This window comes from Rhodamnia argentea, chromosome 5 (assembly GCF_020921035.1).
Source record: "Rhodamnia argentea isolate NSW1041297 chromosome 5, ASM2092103v1, whole genome shotgun sequence".
Lineage (NCBI taxonomy): Eukaryota > Viridiplantae > Streptophyta > Magnoliopsida > Myrtales > Myrtaceae > Rhodamnia > Rhodamnia argentea.
In genome coordinates, this window is record NC_063154.1 from 28,559,946 (window position 1) to 28,578,749 (window position 18,804).

At 42.0% G+C, this 18,804-nt stretch overlaps 1 pseudogene; it reads left to right on the plus strand.

Moving 5' to 3' along the window:
- The first annotated feature begins 14,912 nt into the window (after nt 1-14,912).
- LOC125315127 lies at nt 14,913-18,441 on the plus strand (annotated as a pseudogene).
- Nucleotides 18,442-18,804: the final 363 nt, after the last annotated feature.

Here is an 18,804-nt window from a genome sequence, read left to right on the forward strand (position 1 = left end):
GGTGATCATGAAATGTTTTACTCTAGGAAGTTCCCAGCATTGATACGAGTTCAGGATTCTTAACCATGTCTTCTTTATTCAGCAGTGGCGAATCAATCGAAGGAAGACTCTTGTCTGTTCATGTTTTGTTGTTTTCTGGTGCTAGTTTCGATTCTGTACCGAAGACTCTTTCTCCGACATCCGCGTTCCGTTTGTTTCACGAAAAATGAATAATTTGCAAATTATTTTTATCACTTGGCATAATTAGTCAATAAAAAATGATTTCATTTGACGACAACAGTTTTTGTCTAAACATTTTAACGGATAATAAAAATGCTTTTTGTTTATTCATTTTTATAAGCGATATAAGTAATCATTTTACTTTGTTTGTTGAGCCATATTCAAATCTACATGAATGTTCGATTCAGAAATTGAGAAATCGAGTCTGAGAAATTAAGAACTGATTTTTGAGTGTTAACACTCTTAAATGCTAAAATAGCAAGAAGTTTCTGATTACGGGCGCCACGTGGGCACTTACTTGGTGCTTTATCAATCTGTCATAAAATAAATTTGAAATGGCCACATTGGATTTTGAACTCCATTTATTTCATGAAAAAAGCGTCATTTGAAAAAATATTTTTCTAAAAATGATCGCATGTGTCACTTAAAATAATTAGTCGATAAGAAATATTTTCATCATCGATAATAATTTGGTGCTTTATTTATTTATTTATTTTTGTGACGGGGACTATCTGCGGGCTCGCAGGGGCCATGACTACTGGAATTTCGAGCTACGAAGCTCACGGCTGCTATGGCCGATGGAGTTCCGAGCCACGAAGCTCGCCGAGGATGTGGCCACTCAAAGCATGATGACCGAGCAGAGAAAGCAAGCGCACGGAGCTCTTTTAGGTGAGTAGTGCCATATGGCTCGGCCGTCGTCGTCCCTCTCTCTCCTCCCTTGCTTGTCCCCATCTCTGTTTGCTCGCGTGCTCCGCTCCGTCGTCATGTGATCGGGGTGACGATGGCGATAGCGAGCAAGCGGACTGAGCTCTGTTTCGTGCTCACTACCATCGGGAGCTTGGAGCATGTGTGGGCCGCTAGAAGCTTAGAGCTTGAGCGGCATGGCCGCTCTCGGGCTTTTTTCCAAACCAGGTGTAAAAAACAAAATAATTACCAAATCGGGGGTTGACTTTTTTTATTTACCAAATCGGGTGTCGCTCGCGATCATAGTGCCGAGCGACACTCCCTTCGGCCATCGCTCGCCGATCGGCCGGGGGGGACCAGCGGACAGAGTCCGGTCGGCACTTATAGTGCCGAACGGATTGCCGCTCGGCAATATTAGTGCCGAGTGGTAGTCCATTCGGCACTATAAGTGCCGACCGGCAAATGGTGCCGACGGGCCTCGCGAAATAAAACAAATCATAAATAATTATATATTTGGATTCATTCAATGGTAGAAATAGGACTTGTATTATAGAGTGAATGATTAGGAAATAATTTATCCGACACATGAAAGCGGTCAAGGTTGGGGAAGAAAAAGGCATCGTCTAAATGGTCAATGGGTTTTCATTTTACAAATTATGGACGAATTAGATTGTAAAATGTACAACACTCCACCCCTATCATTTTCATATTGTCTATAATTGGATTGACTTCGCATGGCATGCGCTAATTTCATTTGATCCAAATGACAGAGTTGTTGGAAGAGTATGTATTAATCATAATTAAGTAGGCAAATTGGGTTGATCACGAAATTGATATCGATTATTCAGTACATTGTAATTAAGAAGGTGCAAACGAATTGAAGTTTTAAGTATCGAGCATACGGGACCTCAAACACCTAGCCAGTTCTTTATAAGCTAAGTACTTAACGATTTATTCTTTTGTAGAATAAATTGTTAGCCGAGGTGTCATATACTATCCAAATAATGATAGTGCGGACACCAATTATTTTAGAAATAAAGAGCATGTTGCTTTCTGACGGTTGACGTTTTCCCTCCTTAGTTTTCACGTATCAAATTAAGGAATAATAAATTACGCGCATACTAAGAAAATAGAAAGAGGATTTCCTTCATATTTATTTTTTGACATCACACCATTCTCAAAATACTCAAAACAACGTAACGATCTCGAGACTTGCTACGGGCGTGCCCGAGGCTCTTTAATCTCGAACATAAACCCAAGATTAAAAATGAACAACCATGAAGAGACACACACCCTTTAGGAGAGACATCATCATAAGATCGACAATCTTGTGGTAATAGACGGTGATCACCTCATACGTCCGACATTCTTAGCAAGCATTACGGTTGGCCTAGAGATAACCCTCAAGAGCGTTGAACAAGCCCAAGACCTTCTCCTTGCCTTCGTTGATTTGCTCCTCGGTGAACCGAATGTTACCAGTGGCGTAGTACTTGCTCCTGTTCTTGCATATGGACCCTCCCTCGGGGTTGGCCTCGATCTTGATGTCGTATGAGATCTTCTCGAATATGTTCATCAGGGCGTTGCCCTCGATCCAGCTGTAGCTGTATGTGAGTTTCTCCTAGTCCGGAGCGTCAACCCTTTGTTTCGCGTACTTGAAATGGCTAGCTGCAATTGTTATCGTTGAATCAAATGTAAGAGAGCGTTACTTGCAAATATATTGATGATGAGTCAAAATTGTTTGTATGCAAATTGTGATACCAATTCACAAGAAGCATTGGACACAAGATGGTGCGGCGTAACTTGACGGTTGTAACTTTACGGCTAAGGATTTTTCCTCTTTGCTCTAGGGTTGTAAATTTTAACAGACAAAAGAATTCCGTGGTCACTCTTAAACATAATTAGTATATCCGTACACTCTCTATGCATTTTTTAAGTTACTTTGAACTATCATCTACCAGTGTCTATATGAGTAGGCATTATATTTTTTTTAAGGGATCGATTGGTTTTTTTAATTTATTATTTTCATTGGTCAAAGCATTCATCCTATGAAGTTGCTCGAAAGATGCAAGTTGAGCTCATATATGTGTCTGCACGAAATGTTGTCTTTAGCTCTTTTTGGAATAATTATGAGAGAACGAATCGACCAGATTCATATTTTTTTTTTAAGGATAAATTGTATCAGGACATTTCATCAAAATTATCTCGAACATTGATTGGGAAACAAAATAGGAATTTGACTTCGCCGGGGTAGTTGGATCGGTGATTTCATCTTGGATAGAAACATGCATAGAATCTTTTGAGGGTTGACCCCTATATATATATATATATATATATATATATATATATATATACTACTTTAAAGGAAATACGGATCGATAATATCTCTGCAAAAATGAGAGTTCATTTCTTTTTCCGCTGATCAAGTTAATTTGAAGCTATTCATACGGTTGTTTCAAAAAAAGAAAAAAAAAAAAAAAAAGCAATCGAACACAATAATAAACAAACAAGAAAATATATCGGACACTGGATTTACGCGATCCGATTGGCGACACATACTCCATGAGGAGCAGCACATGATTCACCATTAATCAAGCGACAAAACGAAAATTACAACTACACTTGAGTCACTAAAATACTCTCACTTCTTTATAGTCCTCACAATTCATCGCGAGACAATCGATGACGAATTCACATAATTTTCCACAAGATTTACCGACTTGATCACCAAAAGCTCCTTTTGGATGAAATTCAAAAGGAGAAAATGCTCAAGCCATGTATTAATTTTCATCGAAAATTTTTGCCGGAGGTACCAAAATCGATCCTTTTGTCTCCGACTTAGTATTAAAGTAATCCGTTTGAAATTTTTTGCACTAAAGTAATCTTCATACACAACTATGACACTAAAAGTGTACTTTTGTCGGGGTAAAAGTGAACATGAAATTTGCCTCGTTGGAAAACTTCGACGTGTGTTTAAACCTGGGAGAAACGTAGAAAAGTAGCTTCTCCAATAATCATATGATCTTCTTGAATAATTATATGATCTTCTTGAATAGAGATTAGTGTTTTAAAATTGCTCCATCTAATGCTTTTCTTCCACCATCCTCTTTTGATGCACGGGGTTTACGGTTTTTGGTGGTAGCTCAATTTTTAAGGTTTTAGTGATGAACAAAAAAATTACGTATTTGTGTTACCATGGGCACCGTTTCCGTGGTTTTTTATTTTTATTTTTTTGGTGTTTTCTTCAAATAAATAAAAATGGATACGTGTGGAAACACGACATATAATTGCATAAGATATATAAAAACACGAAATCTTCATAATAGATAACAAGTTAATTGCAATTACATGTACTAACGATGTCGTCTTCCTACATGACCTCCTGTTCCGCAATGAGGTTGTCTCCGTTGATCGGGAGGCCTAGTGTCATACCGACGAGAACGAGGGTCCGACCGAGTAGGATGTCTTGATGACGAAGGCATATCTTGTGAAAATATGTCATACCCTTATGTAGGAGGGACTGGATAAAAATGAGAGAAATCGGGTCCATATTCTGAAGGAGAACTAGCCGGAGTCTGCGGATGTTGATCATCAAATGTTCCGGCGAACCGGGTGAACCCCGCATCGAGATTCTGGTTGAACCCCGGAGTGAACTCGGGAGCGAAATCCGTTATGATATTCCATGGAATACGGGACGACATCATCATATGTATGAGCTCGAGGATTTCTCCGGGTCGGGTGAACAGTCTCATGGGGGTCATCCTCCTTGTCCGGCCCAACGGGTGTTGCCGTAGTTGCTGGTTGAGGTGCTGGCATCATTGTTAGCCGCCGCTCCTCATTCTGGGCATATAACATTGCCCTAGCTATCGTCCTCACTCCTTTCCAAGCCTGAGGAGATGGATCGACCGAATCCACGATATGTACGATCCGTTCGACGCCGTCACCCTAGTAATGATATCAAAATTAACAAAAGTTATCAATATATCAATAATTTATGTTACTTAAAATAAGTAGTGAAATAAATTGAAATTAAAATGCACGAACCGTTGAACCCATTGCAGCTCCCGCAATGCAAATCCACTTCCTTGTATGTCGACGGAACCACTCCATATATCCGGAATGAAAGTGGAGTGTTTCCGTTGAATGTCTACCCCGCACTATACGTTCGGCACGTCTGTTCCACAAATCGATCCACCGTCTGTGCTTATTCTCCCAATCGGTCTTGGGTGGCGTGTTATCAAGACCATGCAAGCCACTATGATCGTGAGGATTCTTAGGTATTGGCTGCCGCAACCGAAAGCGCCAAGTACACATCCGGATAGTGCCACTCAACTATCCAAATGATGATGAGTGGGACTTTCGCCCTCCAATAGTTTTGTCCCCGAAAGCGTAACTCGGTACATCTTTTCAATTTCGTCATACGGCTCCCAAATAATCTGTTATCGTAATGAAATATATCAAATTACACCAAAGCTAAATTTAAAGATTAACATTATATTGAACCCACTCGTTGCTATCATTACTTACATCATCGGTCCCCATTCGATCAAATTGGTAGCGCAGATGTGTCACAGTATGCGTGGGGACGTCGGTTGTAGTTCGGCCTCGACTCCAGTTGCAGAAACATAAAACTTTAGATTTCATGTATTATACGCGCTGCAAAAAAATTAATGACGCACGAAATGAAAAAAGGCAATACATGACATACCGACTACCGAAAGGTGCATCCGGGAAAGGAGCGGCGGAAGACCGTGGGGAGACACATTTGAAACGCTCCCACGCCCAACTGAGTACATGTAGGGCACCGCCCATTTGCCTCGCGTTTGGATCGGTTGCACGGCATAGCTCCCGATACAACCATGCTAGTGCTGCTGAACCCTAATCAGACTGTGTAGGGGCTCGATGTTCGCTAATAGTGGGAGAAATAGCAAACTAACTCGAGCACCTAATTTGTCCGCGAAAATATATGCTCCAATCAGGCGGAGAACGAATGCCCTAGCATGATATAGTACAGTGACCTCATCGGCATCTTCTGGAAGATGATGAAAGTTTTCACTCAACCATCTTAAATTTATTTGTGTGCCGCGCAATTGAGCTGGCCGAGCACCAAGCAGTTGATCACAGAGTGCGCCCCAATTCCAATCAAGAGGGCCAAGAATCGCAAGTCCCTCGATAGGAAGACCCGTAATCATCGCAATGTCCTGCAGCGTGATCGTAACTTCACCTTCCGGCATATGAAAGGTATGGGTCTCAGGCCTCCATCGCTCAACCAATGCTGTAATCAAATGCCAATCAATCTGGACAAACCCCATTTTATAAACACCGTAAAATCCCGAATCTTGTAGATAAGGGACAATTCGCGGATCAAGTTCACCTACGTGTTGCGCCGCTCTTTGACATCTAAGAACTGCAGTTGCGGGTATCCGAAAAATTGTCACATGAACTATTAGTGACAATTTTCATAATGAGCCGAATTAATGACAGTTAACATGCTAAATTCCGCAATTACCTCGGCGTCCCATAAAGCTTGTGATCCGTGTCCGGCCCGCCCCCTAAGTAGTGAATCAACCTCGGGCCCCGGCTGAATGTGACTCCTCCGTGCCATATCAACGGAATTGAGAAGAATGACAAAAATTCGTAACTTTAGTGAGTGATCGAGGAAGAGCGCGAGAGTTGAGTAAGCAATGCAAGGAAGATAACCGATGATGAGGAATGAGAGCGCCTTCGATTCTACTTAAAAAGTAGAGCGTGGGAGGCCTCTGCATCGCCCGTGAAGGCGATGCAGAGGCCTCCCATGGCCCGCACTACCATTATTGGTATCGCGGCTCATGTGAAGGGGTAGCCCCCTCCCCCTACGGCTTGCGGCGCCAATAATAGCGCCGCAAGATTAGGGGGTGGGGGGCAACCCCTTCCCTACTGCAAAGCACCATGTGCTGCCCTAGGGAGGGCCCCCCTATCTCTCGCAATGCCATTATGGCGCCGCAGCCTAGGGGGAAGGCCCCCCAACTGCAGCGCCATTATGGCGCCGCTGCGGTGGGGGGGCCTTCCCCTAGGGCTACGAGCGCCATCCGTAGGAGGGGGTGCCCTCACCCCTTATTATTACCGCGCCATTATTCGCGCTCAAGCACATTCACGGGTGCTACAGCCTCTCTTTGGTCGTGTTTAAAGCACAGCTGAAGCCCCCCTCTCTCTCACTCTCGCATTCTCATATCACTCTCGCACTCTCCCTCTCTCGTGTTCCAATTCTCGCATTCCCTCTATTTCACACAAAAACCCTCTCAATTGCCTTAGGCTCAGAAATTGTTGCACTCTCCGTTGCTTCGGTAAGTGTATATTACAGTGTGTGTTTTTTATATTTGTTATTAATATATGCGTTATATTGAAATTAATTTTTGAAATTTTGTTTTCCAGAAGTTGTGATTTGGTGCAAAGCCAACCTTGTTGCTCGGTGCATTCTCTTGGCGGTTAAGAAACATTCATTCGGCACATGCTCTCCATCGATAGTTTGAGGTTAATTTCGTTGTACCTTTTTTTTTACAGTTTCGTAAGTATCGATTTATTTTTTGGGTTGTTATTTATATGTGAAATAATTGCAACATTTAAAATTTGTTGAATTTTATTTTTGGAAACATTTCTTTAGCAGAATGTTTTTTTCATTTGATATATTGCTTGTTCTAATGTTTCGTAAAATGTAGCCGCCAAATAATTTATAATTTGTTTAACGGAATGGCGTCTACATCTATTGCGATTGTGCATTGGGGAGGTAGAATAGTGCAAAAAGATTATGGAAATGATTACGAAGACGGAGAATCTACCTGGTTCGAGTTTGCAAACATATGGACATTAGATGCATTACGTGCTACAATTGAGAGCGCGTTGAATATTACCGGAAACCAGTACATTCATAGCATCATCTATAGATACCCAAATGTCACACAAGGGTTTGTCGTGTATGATATAATGGACGTGCGTGATGATAATATCGTATTCGGATGATCCGCAGCTTGCCAATCGATCAGCTGGAATGGGGTTTGTAGTGTTTTATGTCATTGTAGATGAACACCAGGTGATACATGATTACCATACGAGGGAAGGGTCCAATGTTTGTGAAGAAGAAGAAGAACAAGAAGGAGCAGAAGAAGAAGAAGAAGATGTTGTGCGTAATCGACCGGGTGAGTCCGATGATAATAACGATAATAATGATGATGATGGTGATAATGATGATAATGACCATGATGAGGTTAGCGATGAAGACGATGATAGTTGGATGGACGGTGATGATGGTGATGCCGAAGCCGTTGAATCTGACAATATGGAGAGTTACTATAACACGCAAGATAGTAACCCCATTCAGCCATTGGTACATCCACCGCCCTATTCGGAGATCGACTTTGATATGATGCAAGACGATACAAGAGCAAAGCCGGGCGGTACGGTATTTGATCCGTCGAAAGAATTTGCTGTTGGGCAGATAATTCCATCACGGGATGCGGTAATGCTAGCTGCCAAAGAGTACTCAATGAGAAAAAATCATAGGTTTTGCTATGATACCACGAAGAAGAGAGAATATGTCATCAAGTGTGGTAATCGGAATGGACCATGCGGCCGGAGGCTCCGCGCGATCACAAAAGTGGATGGCATGTTTTGGAAAATAAGTAAGTATAATGACCCACATACATGCAAGAATATACATGCATCTGCAGATCATCCGCACCTCGATCAAATGTACATATGCAGCTTCATCCAACAAATGGTCTCCGCCCAACCGGATATCAAAATCAAGGCGATCATGGTGGAGATTCAAGACAAGCTTAACTTCCAACCTACTTACCGTAAAATCTAGAAGGCCAAACAATTGGCGATTGCCAAAGAATTTGGAGGATGGGATGAGTCATATGGTAGGTTGATGAGGTACATGAACGCAATGATGAAAGAGAATCCAAGTTCTCATTTCGTGATCGAGGATCGCATGGCCGAGGATGAGAGCCGCACGGTTTTCGACCGCATGTTTTGGACTTTCGGGCAAACAATTAAAGGTTTCAAATGTTGTTGGACTGTTATATTTGTCGACGATACTTTCTTGTATGGAAAATACCGAGGAACGCTCCTTTGTGCGGCCTCACTTAATGGGAATAATCATAATTTCTCATTGGCATTTGCTGTGGTTGATAGGGAAAATGTTGACAATCGGCGGTGGTTTATGAATATGCTGCGGAGATATGTCACCAGAAGGGATGATATTTGTGTGATATCGGACAGACATATCGGGATTCAACAAGCAATGCAGGCAAGATGATGGCGTCCTCCACATGCCCACCATAGATATTGCATTCTTCATATTGTCAGCAACTACAAAAAATATTTCAAAAATGCCGATGGGATAAAACATGTTCAAATGGCGGGTAAACGTTGAATTTCGTGAATTCCCACCTCAAAACTTTTTAAAAAATTTTACTATAATGTACTGTACTAATTATTGTTGTAATGTGCACTTTACGCGAATCAACGACGGAAGTTCGATTTCATCATAAGCCGAATTAGGGAGGTCGATCAACCCTTGGTGAATGGTGTGATCGGATTCCAAGGGAGAAATGGACAAAGGCTTATGATGGAGGGAAGAGATATGGGTCGATGACCACAAATTTGGTTGAATCGGTCAACGGGATGCTGAAACTCGTTCGTGGTTTGCCAATAACAGCCATGGTGGAAAAGATATTCTACCGGCTTGTCTCATTATTTTGACACGAGGAGAACGATGTACACGATGCGAAGGCCAACCAATGGCAATTTACGCAAATTGCGGGTGAAACGCTCCACAAAAATAGCGAAAAGGCAAAGAGGCATCGGGTAAGATGTTTCGACTCAAAGAGGGATTTACGAAGTGAAACGCACGTGATAGAACTAGAGGATCCGGGGGCAACAAATACAAAGTGCATCTACACGAGCGAACATGCACATGTGAGAAATTTGAACGATTGAAAATTCCTTGTTCCCACGTAATTGCAGTATGCCAACTACATGCAATTGATTACACCGGGTTCGTAGATGAATGCTATACGTTGGACAAAACCCTTCGGTGCTATCGGTACATGTTTCATCCGTTAGGGCATCATGACTCTTGGGATAAAGCTAATGAGTTGCCATTAGTTCCGCATCCAAGGCGTATTAGGAAGAAAGGAAGGCCTCGTGCATCTCGGATACGTAATGAGATGGATTGGAGAACCCCGAGCATGAGCGATTCGCGTAACCATTGTACGAATCAAGGGAAATCGGGGCACAACAGGCAAACATGTGCGCACGGATCGGCCCAGGATTAGATGACGGTTGTGTCAATTATGTAGAATAGTTTGATGACACTTTTGTAATGTTATAATACCGTTCAACGATCATATTTATTACGTTCATTTTTTAATTGATTTTTATATTACATGTGTAATTTTTTTTTTGACATTACAATATCTCAATTGCGCGATATTTCATCATTTATGTGTACATATAATTACTTAATTAATCTACGGCCAATAGTTTCCTACTTTGTGCACATATAATTACTACATGTAATTGCACATATACACGTCATCGGAGTATCCCTTCCCACCTCGTATGGAGCCAAAAAACTTGGGCATCATGGACTTTTCAAATGCAAAAAGAGAATAATTCAAACTGAATTACTCAAACCCGTGAATGGCGTTGCACGCCCACGTGTGCGTACGCAATGTAAGGTACTGCCTCGCACACAATAAGGTGTAGGGGAGGCCTCCCATAGGCGCTGCAGTGCTATTATTGGCACCGCAACGTACTGCTTTTCTTTCTTTATTTTGTTCATGCGGTGCCATTATTGGCACTGCAACGTACTTGGTTGGGGGAGGCCCCCCCAACCAAGTACTCGGCTCTGTGCTTTGGGAACTACCATGACCTCTCCCTCTCACTCACTCACTCACTCTCTCTCTCTCTCTCTCTCTCTCTCTCTCTCTCAGCCTATATTTGGAGGAGGGGCCCCCCTCCCCCCCGGCCGCGGCTTTGCAGCACCGTGGGGGTGTCGCGGAGGGGCGGGGCCCGCTCGGCCGTGCGAAGTCAGGTTCGGAGCGTAAAAACGAAGTTAGTCCCAGTTATTTTTCTCTCATTCTTAAGTGCTTCGTGAAAGAAAGGAAGGACGGGATGGATTCTCTCGTCCAACAAGATCGAGCCGCCGAGCGCGGCGAGTACCCCTGCCACGGCCGGGACGGGGATTCTACGTTCGTGGCGGTGAATCCAACTAAGGAAATGGTACGCATACTCTAGCCGTCCTAGACTTTTCGTCGCTAATTTCTCGTAAAGGTTCACTCGTTACCGCTGTTTTTCACAACCATCACAATTTTGGTTTCCATTTTGTGAGAATTGGCTTAATCGGTTTTAAAGGCCGTACATTTTTAAATGCCTAAAAATCCAAATAAGGTTTGAGGTCTACCCCGATTTTATGTTCGTGCGGGCGATTATGCGCCTCCAATGCGGAGATACCGGTTTTGAGGAGACTTTGATCTATTGTAACGTTTGTAAGGAATACGCTGTCCACCGGTAAGTTCGCCCCTCACACCCTCTATAATTACATCACATAATGATACATGTACATCCTCGTATGCATGCATGCAAGAGAATGCTCGTTGTTAAAAATTTGGAATGTCGGCCTCATTTTTTTTTTTTATCGTTTTTTCAGCTATTGCCTAGAGACCGTAGTTTTCCATGGGGTCGTTCTTTGGTTCTGCAAGGATTGTCAACCCGAGATTGGAAAGCCCGACACGAATGGGGAAGGCTTTACTCCCACGGGGCAGAAGAAGAAGAAGAGGAGGACTAAGAACCAGAAGTGGACGAGGGTGAAGAATGGAAGAAATAAGAAAATGCTCAAGTCATGAGCATAAAAGGGATGAGGAAAGAGACGGCCTCAATAGCCCCAAATCATTATTGTTTATCTACCTCGGGACTTTTCTTGTCCCCGCTTTCATATATTCCAACCATCAACGGAAAGCATTTCTCTAATAACATCTATTTTGCTCTACCCACCCTACGCTTTCTAATCAATTTTAAGTGGGAAGAAGAGCGGTTCTAGTCGTTCCGCGGTCACTAATCTCCTCAAGATTCTTCCTAAAACGTAGCAAACATCGTATTTGGAATCCATCTTATATCGCTCCACACCATGATCTGTTGTTTAATATGAGATTACTCCTATCCACGTAAGCTAGACAATGACTTGAACCCTAATGAGCTTTATGGTCTACTCAAAAAGTCAACATCGCCTCGCGAAATTTGCCTCTTTCCAAGTACTAAAATGAACTTCGACCAACCCCCCAAAAAGAAAAAAGACGGCCTTAATGTCCTTTCGATGTAAATTAATCTCTTCAATATCATGTACATTGAACTTTTCGGTTTGTTCACTAGCCATGTTTTTTTTGCTCCACTTACACAAGAAAGCAACTTCGGTAACTATTGATTGACAAAACATGATTAAAATAAAATAAAAATTTGCAAATTGCATGTTCTCAAGAAGCCATTCTTTGAATAGCCGAAGAGGCATATTAGTTTCTGCACCATCTTTGATTTTCATGCATAGTCAAAAGCCAATCGTCTTGATGACCTTTTTTTTCTTTTTCCTTTTTTTTTGGGTAATCCTTTGCTTGGTTTCTCGGAGGCCCGTGCAAGTGATGAGAGTCTCATTCGACAAGAGAATGCCTTTTTTTTTTTTTTATTTTTCGCGCCCCTCCTCATTCAAACATGAGGCATGAATATCATATGCTTTCGTGTGATATCGGTGGCTACATACACATACATAATTATAAGAATTCTCGCGACGCGCCGAAATCGCTATGCCCTTAATCCACGGGTTGTTAAATCAGCCGATTGCTTGTGAGACTTCTTAGTTTGTCGCGTGATTTTTTTTTTTTGTTCGGATGAATTCAAGCTTCAGCCCTAACTAAGAGTTTGGTTCCCTAAGATTAGTCAATTACACGTGAATTTTCGTAATCACCTAGCCCTTTGGAGTGCGAGGATACCCCCGACCAAGTCCAAATGCATGCACATACGAAAATTACCTTTTTGCCCCTTTAGCTTCCATCATTCACACAACCTAAGCTCACTTCTCAGGAATGACCCCCTTTTCGTCTTTTTACTCTCGAATCATTCCCTCTCGGTGAGAGAGACGTTTTCCGTAAACAGGGGATATTACCATATCATCCACCGTCAGCACAATTGCACCCCCTAAAATTTGTCCCAAAGCACCAACATATCTTACGTTGTGTGTCCAATGTGTGGGGTTGGGGTGGGCGGGGGGCCGATTCGGCACCCGCTCGGCATCTATAGTGCCGAGCGGCTGCCGCTCGGCACCAATAGTGTCAAGCGGGAGGCGCGGCACCACTCCCCCCTCCCCCCTCCCCCGACCGGCAGATGATCTGCTGAGCTGTGCCGCTCGGCATTATGACTCGCGAGCGACACCCGATTTGGTAAATAAAAAAAGTCAACCCCCGATTTGGTAATTATTTTGTTTTTTCCACCTAATTTGGAAAAAAGCCCGCCGCTCTCTTTCTCTCTAATGCATGCCTCTCTCTCTCTAATGCTTGTTCGTTTATTTGAAAGTGAGACATTTTCTGACAATATTTTCGAAAGAATGGAGAATGACAAATTTTTCATTGTTCGACTAAAACTTAAAAATGAATTATAAAATATTTTTCGCCCTTTGGTATTGAAAATCTAATTTAATTTTCTAGGGGAAATTTATCAAAATTTTTCAATTATTTATTATTTTCTTCTCTATTTTCTTTTTTCCCTCTTCCTCGGTTGGTCGCTAGCCATGGCGGTAGCTAGCCACAAGTGAGGGACAAGCATGCCCAAGGCTGGCGACTTCATCCCTCATCCGTTAGCTCGTAAGATACGGTTGCTCTTCATGTTTGACCATACTATTTTTGGTGTCGCTCTCTCTCATCATAGCTTAGTTGTGAATCTTGAGCTTTGTCACAAGCTCACGGCTTCCAAATTTGAATTCTTGGAGGTTTTTTCCTTCCGCTTTACAAACTTAGAGCTAAAAGCTTCTGAATTCGTCCTAATTTGAGCGAAATCGGCGGGTCGTCGAGGCATATTTGAGTACGGGGACGTGATTTTGGCTTTTGCAATCGGATTGTAAAATTTGAGCTGGAGATTGATGGGACAAGGCGGGGCTACGGAGTCTTCTTCGAAGAGGCAGCAATCGGACGCAGCCATAGGGGCCGGGGGAGAGTAACAAGGGGAAGAGAAAGGGAGTGGGAATATTTTCCTCTTTGAATGTGTTTTTTCATTAATTGAAAATGTTTTTCTTGACTATTTTATTTTTGTGAATTAAACGCCGAAAGTTCAAAAAAGATTTTCCTAAAAGTTGTTTTTTTGTTATATAAATAGACCTAGTTTTGTGTTTTTTCAATTCTTTTTCTCTTTGTTTGACCCAAAAAAATTCTTTTTTCTCTTTTTCTCTCTTAGTTTTTCTTTCCCTTATAATTTATGTTGTCTGATGTGGCAATACCATCACCTTGAATAACTAATGGCGACTTGGACGACTGCGATAGATTTGAGAATCAAATGAAAGTTAAAGATATATTTCGAGACAAAAAAAAATTAGAGATAGATTTGAGATTATAACTAAAGTTTTGAATTTCTTAGGGAATGAAGCCGGATTAAAGATGTGGCACGTAATCTGATAAGATGACTCTACACGGTACTTGGGCAAGTAACGATTTTCGGCAGAGAATTCTCGATTTATGGAAATAGAGTAATGGAGGCTATATTTGATTAAACAATAACTTCATATGCCTCCTTACTGCGGACTGGATTGATGTTTGGAATTTTCTGTTTGGAGTAACTAATTTGTGCCTTTTCAGGAAATAACATTATCAATCTCGGTAAGGTTCTTTTATGAGAAGGTCGCCTCAGGAACAAAGGCAAATCGCACAAACCACCACCACCAACCACCTCCTCCTCCTCCTCCTTCTTCAGCGACCCCCGTGACACTACCGTACATGGCTTGCGGTAGCCGTCGGCCGAGAGAAAATGGGGGTGCCGAGCTAGATGTCGCGACTGGACCTCGTCTTGATAGTCCTCACTTCTTCAAGATCATTCTCTCCGACACCCTTCAATCTGGGAAGCTCGTAAGTCCCACATTTCCAAACAGTCTGTTTCTTATGATTCAGCTCCAATGTCTCGAGAGTTTCTGTCTTGGTTTAGAACCTTCGCCCTCGTGCTGTGTACATACAATCTGGAGATCTTTCTATGCATTTGGCTTTGTATCAACCTCTTGATTCTTGCGAAAAGAAAGAAAGAACAACAACCCCAAAGAAAAAAGTGTTCAATTTTGAATTATTCTAGATGGAAAATGAGTTCTTTAACTTGGAATTGAGGATTGGTTGACTAAGGATAGCGTGGACAAAGGTGTTGGGTCTCTCTAGCTTTACACTCGTTAAATGAAGCAACTATAACTAGAATTCAATCCTTAGTTGCCCGGTGAAACCGTGCTTGTGTGCAAACCAATCTTTCATTGCCGTGTTGCAGAACTTAAAATTTGCTCGGTGCTCTACCTTTTCTCCCTTGCACTTTCGATCTAATTTTGATGAATTCGAGTCCCGGACCTATAACTTTTGAGTTTTCCTTAATAGGGAATTCCGAAAAAATTCTTAGGAAGATATGGAAAGGATCTCTCAAGCTTGGTGCTACTCAAGGTTCCGGGCAGCTCGACTTGGAGAATTGGAGTAGAAAAGCCTAACGACGGCACGGTTTGGTTGTGGAAAGGGTGGCGAGAATTTATGCAGCATTACTCTGTTGGTCATGGTCACCTCATAGTTTTCAAATATGAAGGAAACTCCAGTTTTCACGTGATGATATTTGATAAGAGCGCTTCAGAGATTGATTATTCGTTGAGCGGCATATCGAACCTCAGGAGTGGATTTATCTCGCCAAAGAGGGAGGATGTGGTAGAACTTGAAGATTCGGAGGATTGCACTACTCGTCAAAAAATGAGGGTCGAACCTCATTCACCATGTTCTCAGTCGAGTCCAAGCTGCTCATCACAAGATCTCGAAGGTGTGTCTTGTCATTTTATGAGTCTTGTTTCTTCTTACAGAGCTCTCTCCTTTGTTGGTTCTTTTTCAAGTACTTGAGAACTTTTTAATAAGCTTGTTTATGTTGACTGATAACTTTATGATTTCCATCATGCTTATAGTGGTTAAGTAGATACAACTTCTATGGTGAAGAGAAGCGAATTTTTCGTTTGGTCAACTTATCTAGATTTTGATTTCCATGACGATATTTTCTCCATTCTGTGGTAAATATGTTCATGGTAGTAAATCAATCAATGAAAAGTTCAAACTGGCATCATAGAAATATTTCTGTTTTTCAAAGAACAGAAGGGATCGGACATTCTAGATGCAGAGTGAGCCATCCTGAGCGGAATTATGGTGGCCTGACAAGTTCGCGTCCTCTTCCTAGTTTTGAATTTGCCAGCGAATTTGACTCAGAGTATCCTTTTTTCAAGGTGGTGATCCGGCCATCTTATATTGGACATGGTACACTGGTAAGATCGTGAGCTTAATTCACTACTATTTTGGCTTTTTTCCTAAGCTGATTGGATTTCTGTAGGAAACTACTTAGCGTTTTCCTTGGGTCTGTTATATCCCATTTGTTTAAAAAAGGCAAAGATCCTCTACCGCTCGTGCTAATGCTAAGATCAGAGACTTCGACATTTTGACTATTTTCCTGTTAAAGAGTGTTCATGGAGTCGCTAAAACTACCATATCGGCCTACATTTTGCTTGCTTTCTTGAATAAGGGAATGCTTCCCCAGTCCTTATAAAGCACGGGTTATTCAAACGTGTGTGGGCAGAATGTTCCTTGTGGTTTCATCAGACAGCACATCCGGAAAATGAAGGAACTCGCAACTCTTACGCATTCAGACAGAACATAGCCGGTGAAGCTTAGGAGCTATCCAAATGCAGCGGCATTCTCTTCTGGTTGGATGGCATTTGTGAGAGCAACTCGCTTGCGTGTAGGAAATGTCTGCCTGTTCGAGCTAATTGATAGAGATGACATTGTATTCAGAGTCTACGTTATCAGCAGTGCAGGTAGAAACTTGATTTATATTGTGCGAAGTGGAACTTTAGGCTGGTTGTGGCATGACACAAATTCTATGCTAAAGATCTTCATAGTCGGTTAAAGAAATATTCACGGCAATAATGTCTCTTAAAGTTCTCATTTTATCGCCAGACAGGAACAAATGGTCTAGATGCAGAATGAACCATTCTGAGCCGGTATTTCGTGGTCCTACTCTTCCGAGGCCTCTCAGGACTACTGAGTTAGCCAGCGAATTTGATTTGGAGCATCCCTTCTTCAAAATGGTGATACGACGGTCTCATTTTAGGACATTGGTATAATCTCTAGCCTAATCCATCACTGCCATATCTCAAGTTTGATTACGATCTCTATCTAATCTTTCCTCAGTGTTTTCCTTGGTTGATTTGGTTTGTATGGGGAACCATATGATAATAGATAGTTTCCTTGGAGTAAGCGCGGGGCATTCCAGTGGTGGAGTAACGCGGAATCAGGAAAAAAGGAAGAAAAAACAGAAGTTAAGGCTGTAATAATGTCGGGACTATCCATTCACTTGGATATCCTCGACAAGCTGCTCCATCACTTTCCGCATCAAAGGATGGACAGTCACTTGAATTGAGTACTAACCTAAAATGGCAATTAATGTTCTGTAATTTGTTTGAAAATGCTTTACATTGCGGGTTAAGATCGATGGCTTTCATGAGCCTCTTAAGACTGTTGGCTAAAGCTCCTGAAACTCGCGAATATGGCCTTGTGTGCTTTTTTTTTCCCAAGAGTGCATGCTTAAACTATTGTCCTTCGTTCAGCATACATAGCATACGCTGGTTATTCAAACGTTTACTCATGTGCAGCGTGTTCCCGGCAAATTCGTCCGGCAACATATTGAAGAAAACAAGAAAACGGCAACTCTTACGTATTCAGACAGATCGTGGGCAGTGAATCTCTCAAGATATAAGCGGGACGCCCGCTTGTTGTTCTCTGCTGGGTGGCCTGCGTTTGCAAGAGAAGCTCATTTGCGTGTAGGAAATGCCTGCGTTTTTGAGCTTTTTGATAGGGATGATGTTGTGTTCAAAGTCTCCATCTTAAATAATGGTGACGAGCGCGAGATTCACCTCGATTGAGGCGATCGTGGGTCTGTGTTACTCTAGGCGGTGTTTGCAGCATCGATGTGAATCCAGGATTCCTAATAATGCCTCCTTTATTCAGCAGTGGCGAATCAATAAAAAGAAAACTCTTTTCTGTTTATGATTTCGTGCTAGCTTCGATTCTATACTTCCATTTTGGCAAGAGTTTCGCAGATTTGGCGCGTCTTTAAGGGTTCTGGTTGCTCGACTCACCTGAAGTGTTCATATGGATTCTCCTAACATCTCATTGTTATGTCTTACGTGCCAAAGCTTTTTGTAAGAATAAAACAGTACACAGAAAGCAGTCCATTCGTTTGGTTTTTGCATTCCTCGCCTTTTGGCCTATCAACATTGTGGTTTGTTTATATTGTTTTATGGCCAAATGAAAACAAAATTAAAAGAGCATTTATAGAAATTTGCATGGGTAAGGCTAGATTGTACAGTGTTCCAATTCAGGTTATACATGAATGAACCGATTGAGAAATCAATGCTGTGAACTTAAGAACTGATTTTTAGGTGTTAACACTCTGTATCTCTATACAAACATAGGATCGCGACCACAATGGGTGAGTCCTAACCATATAGTTGGCAAGATCTCTAATTGCTATCAATTATGTCGTCTACTGAATGAATTAGGCGACCCTTTTGTATGTTAATTGATTGTTTCAAGACAACTCTAATTAGGGGTG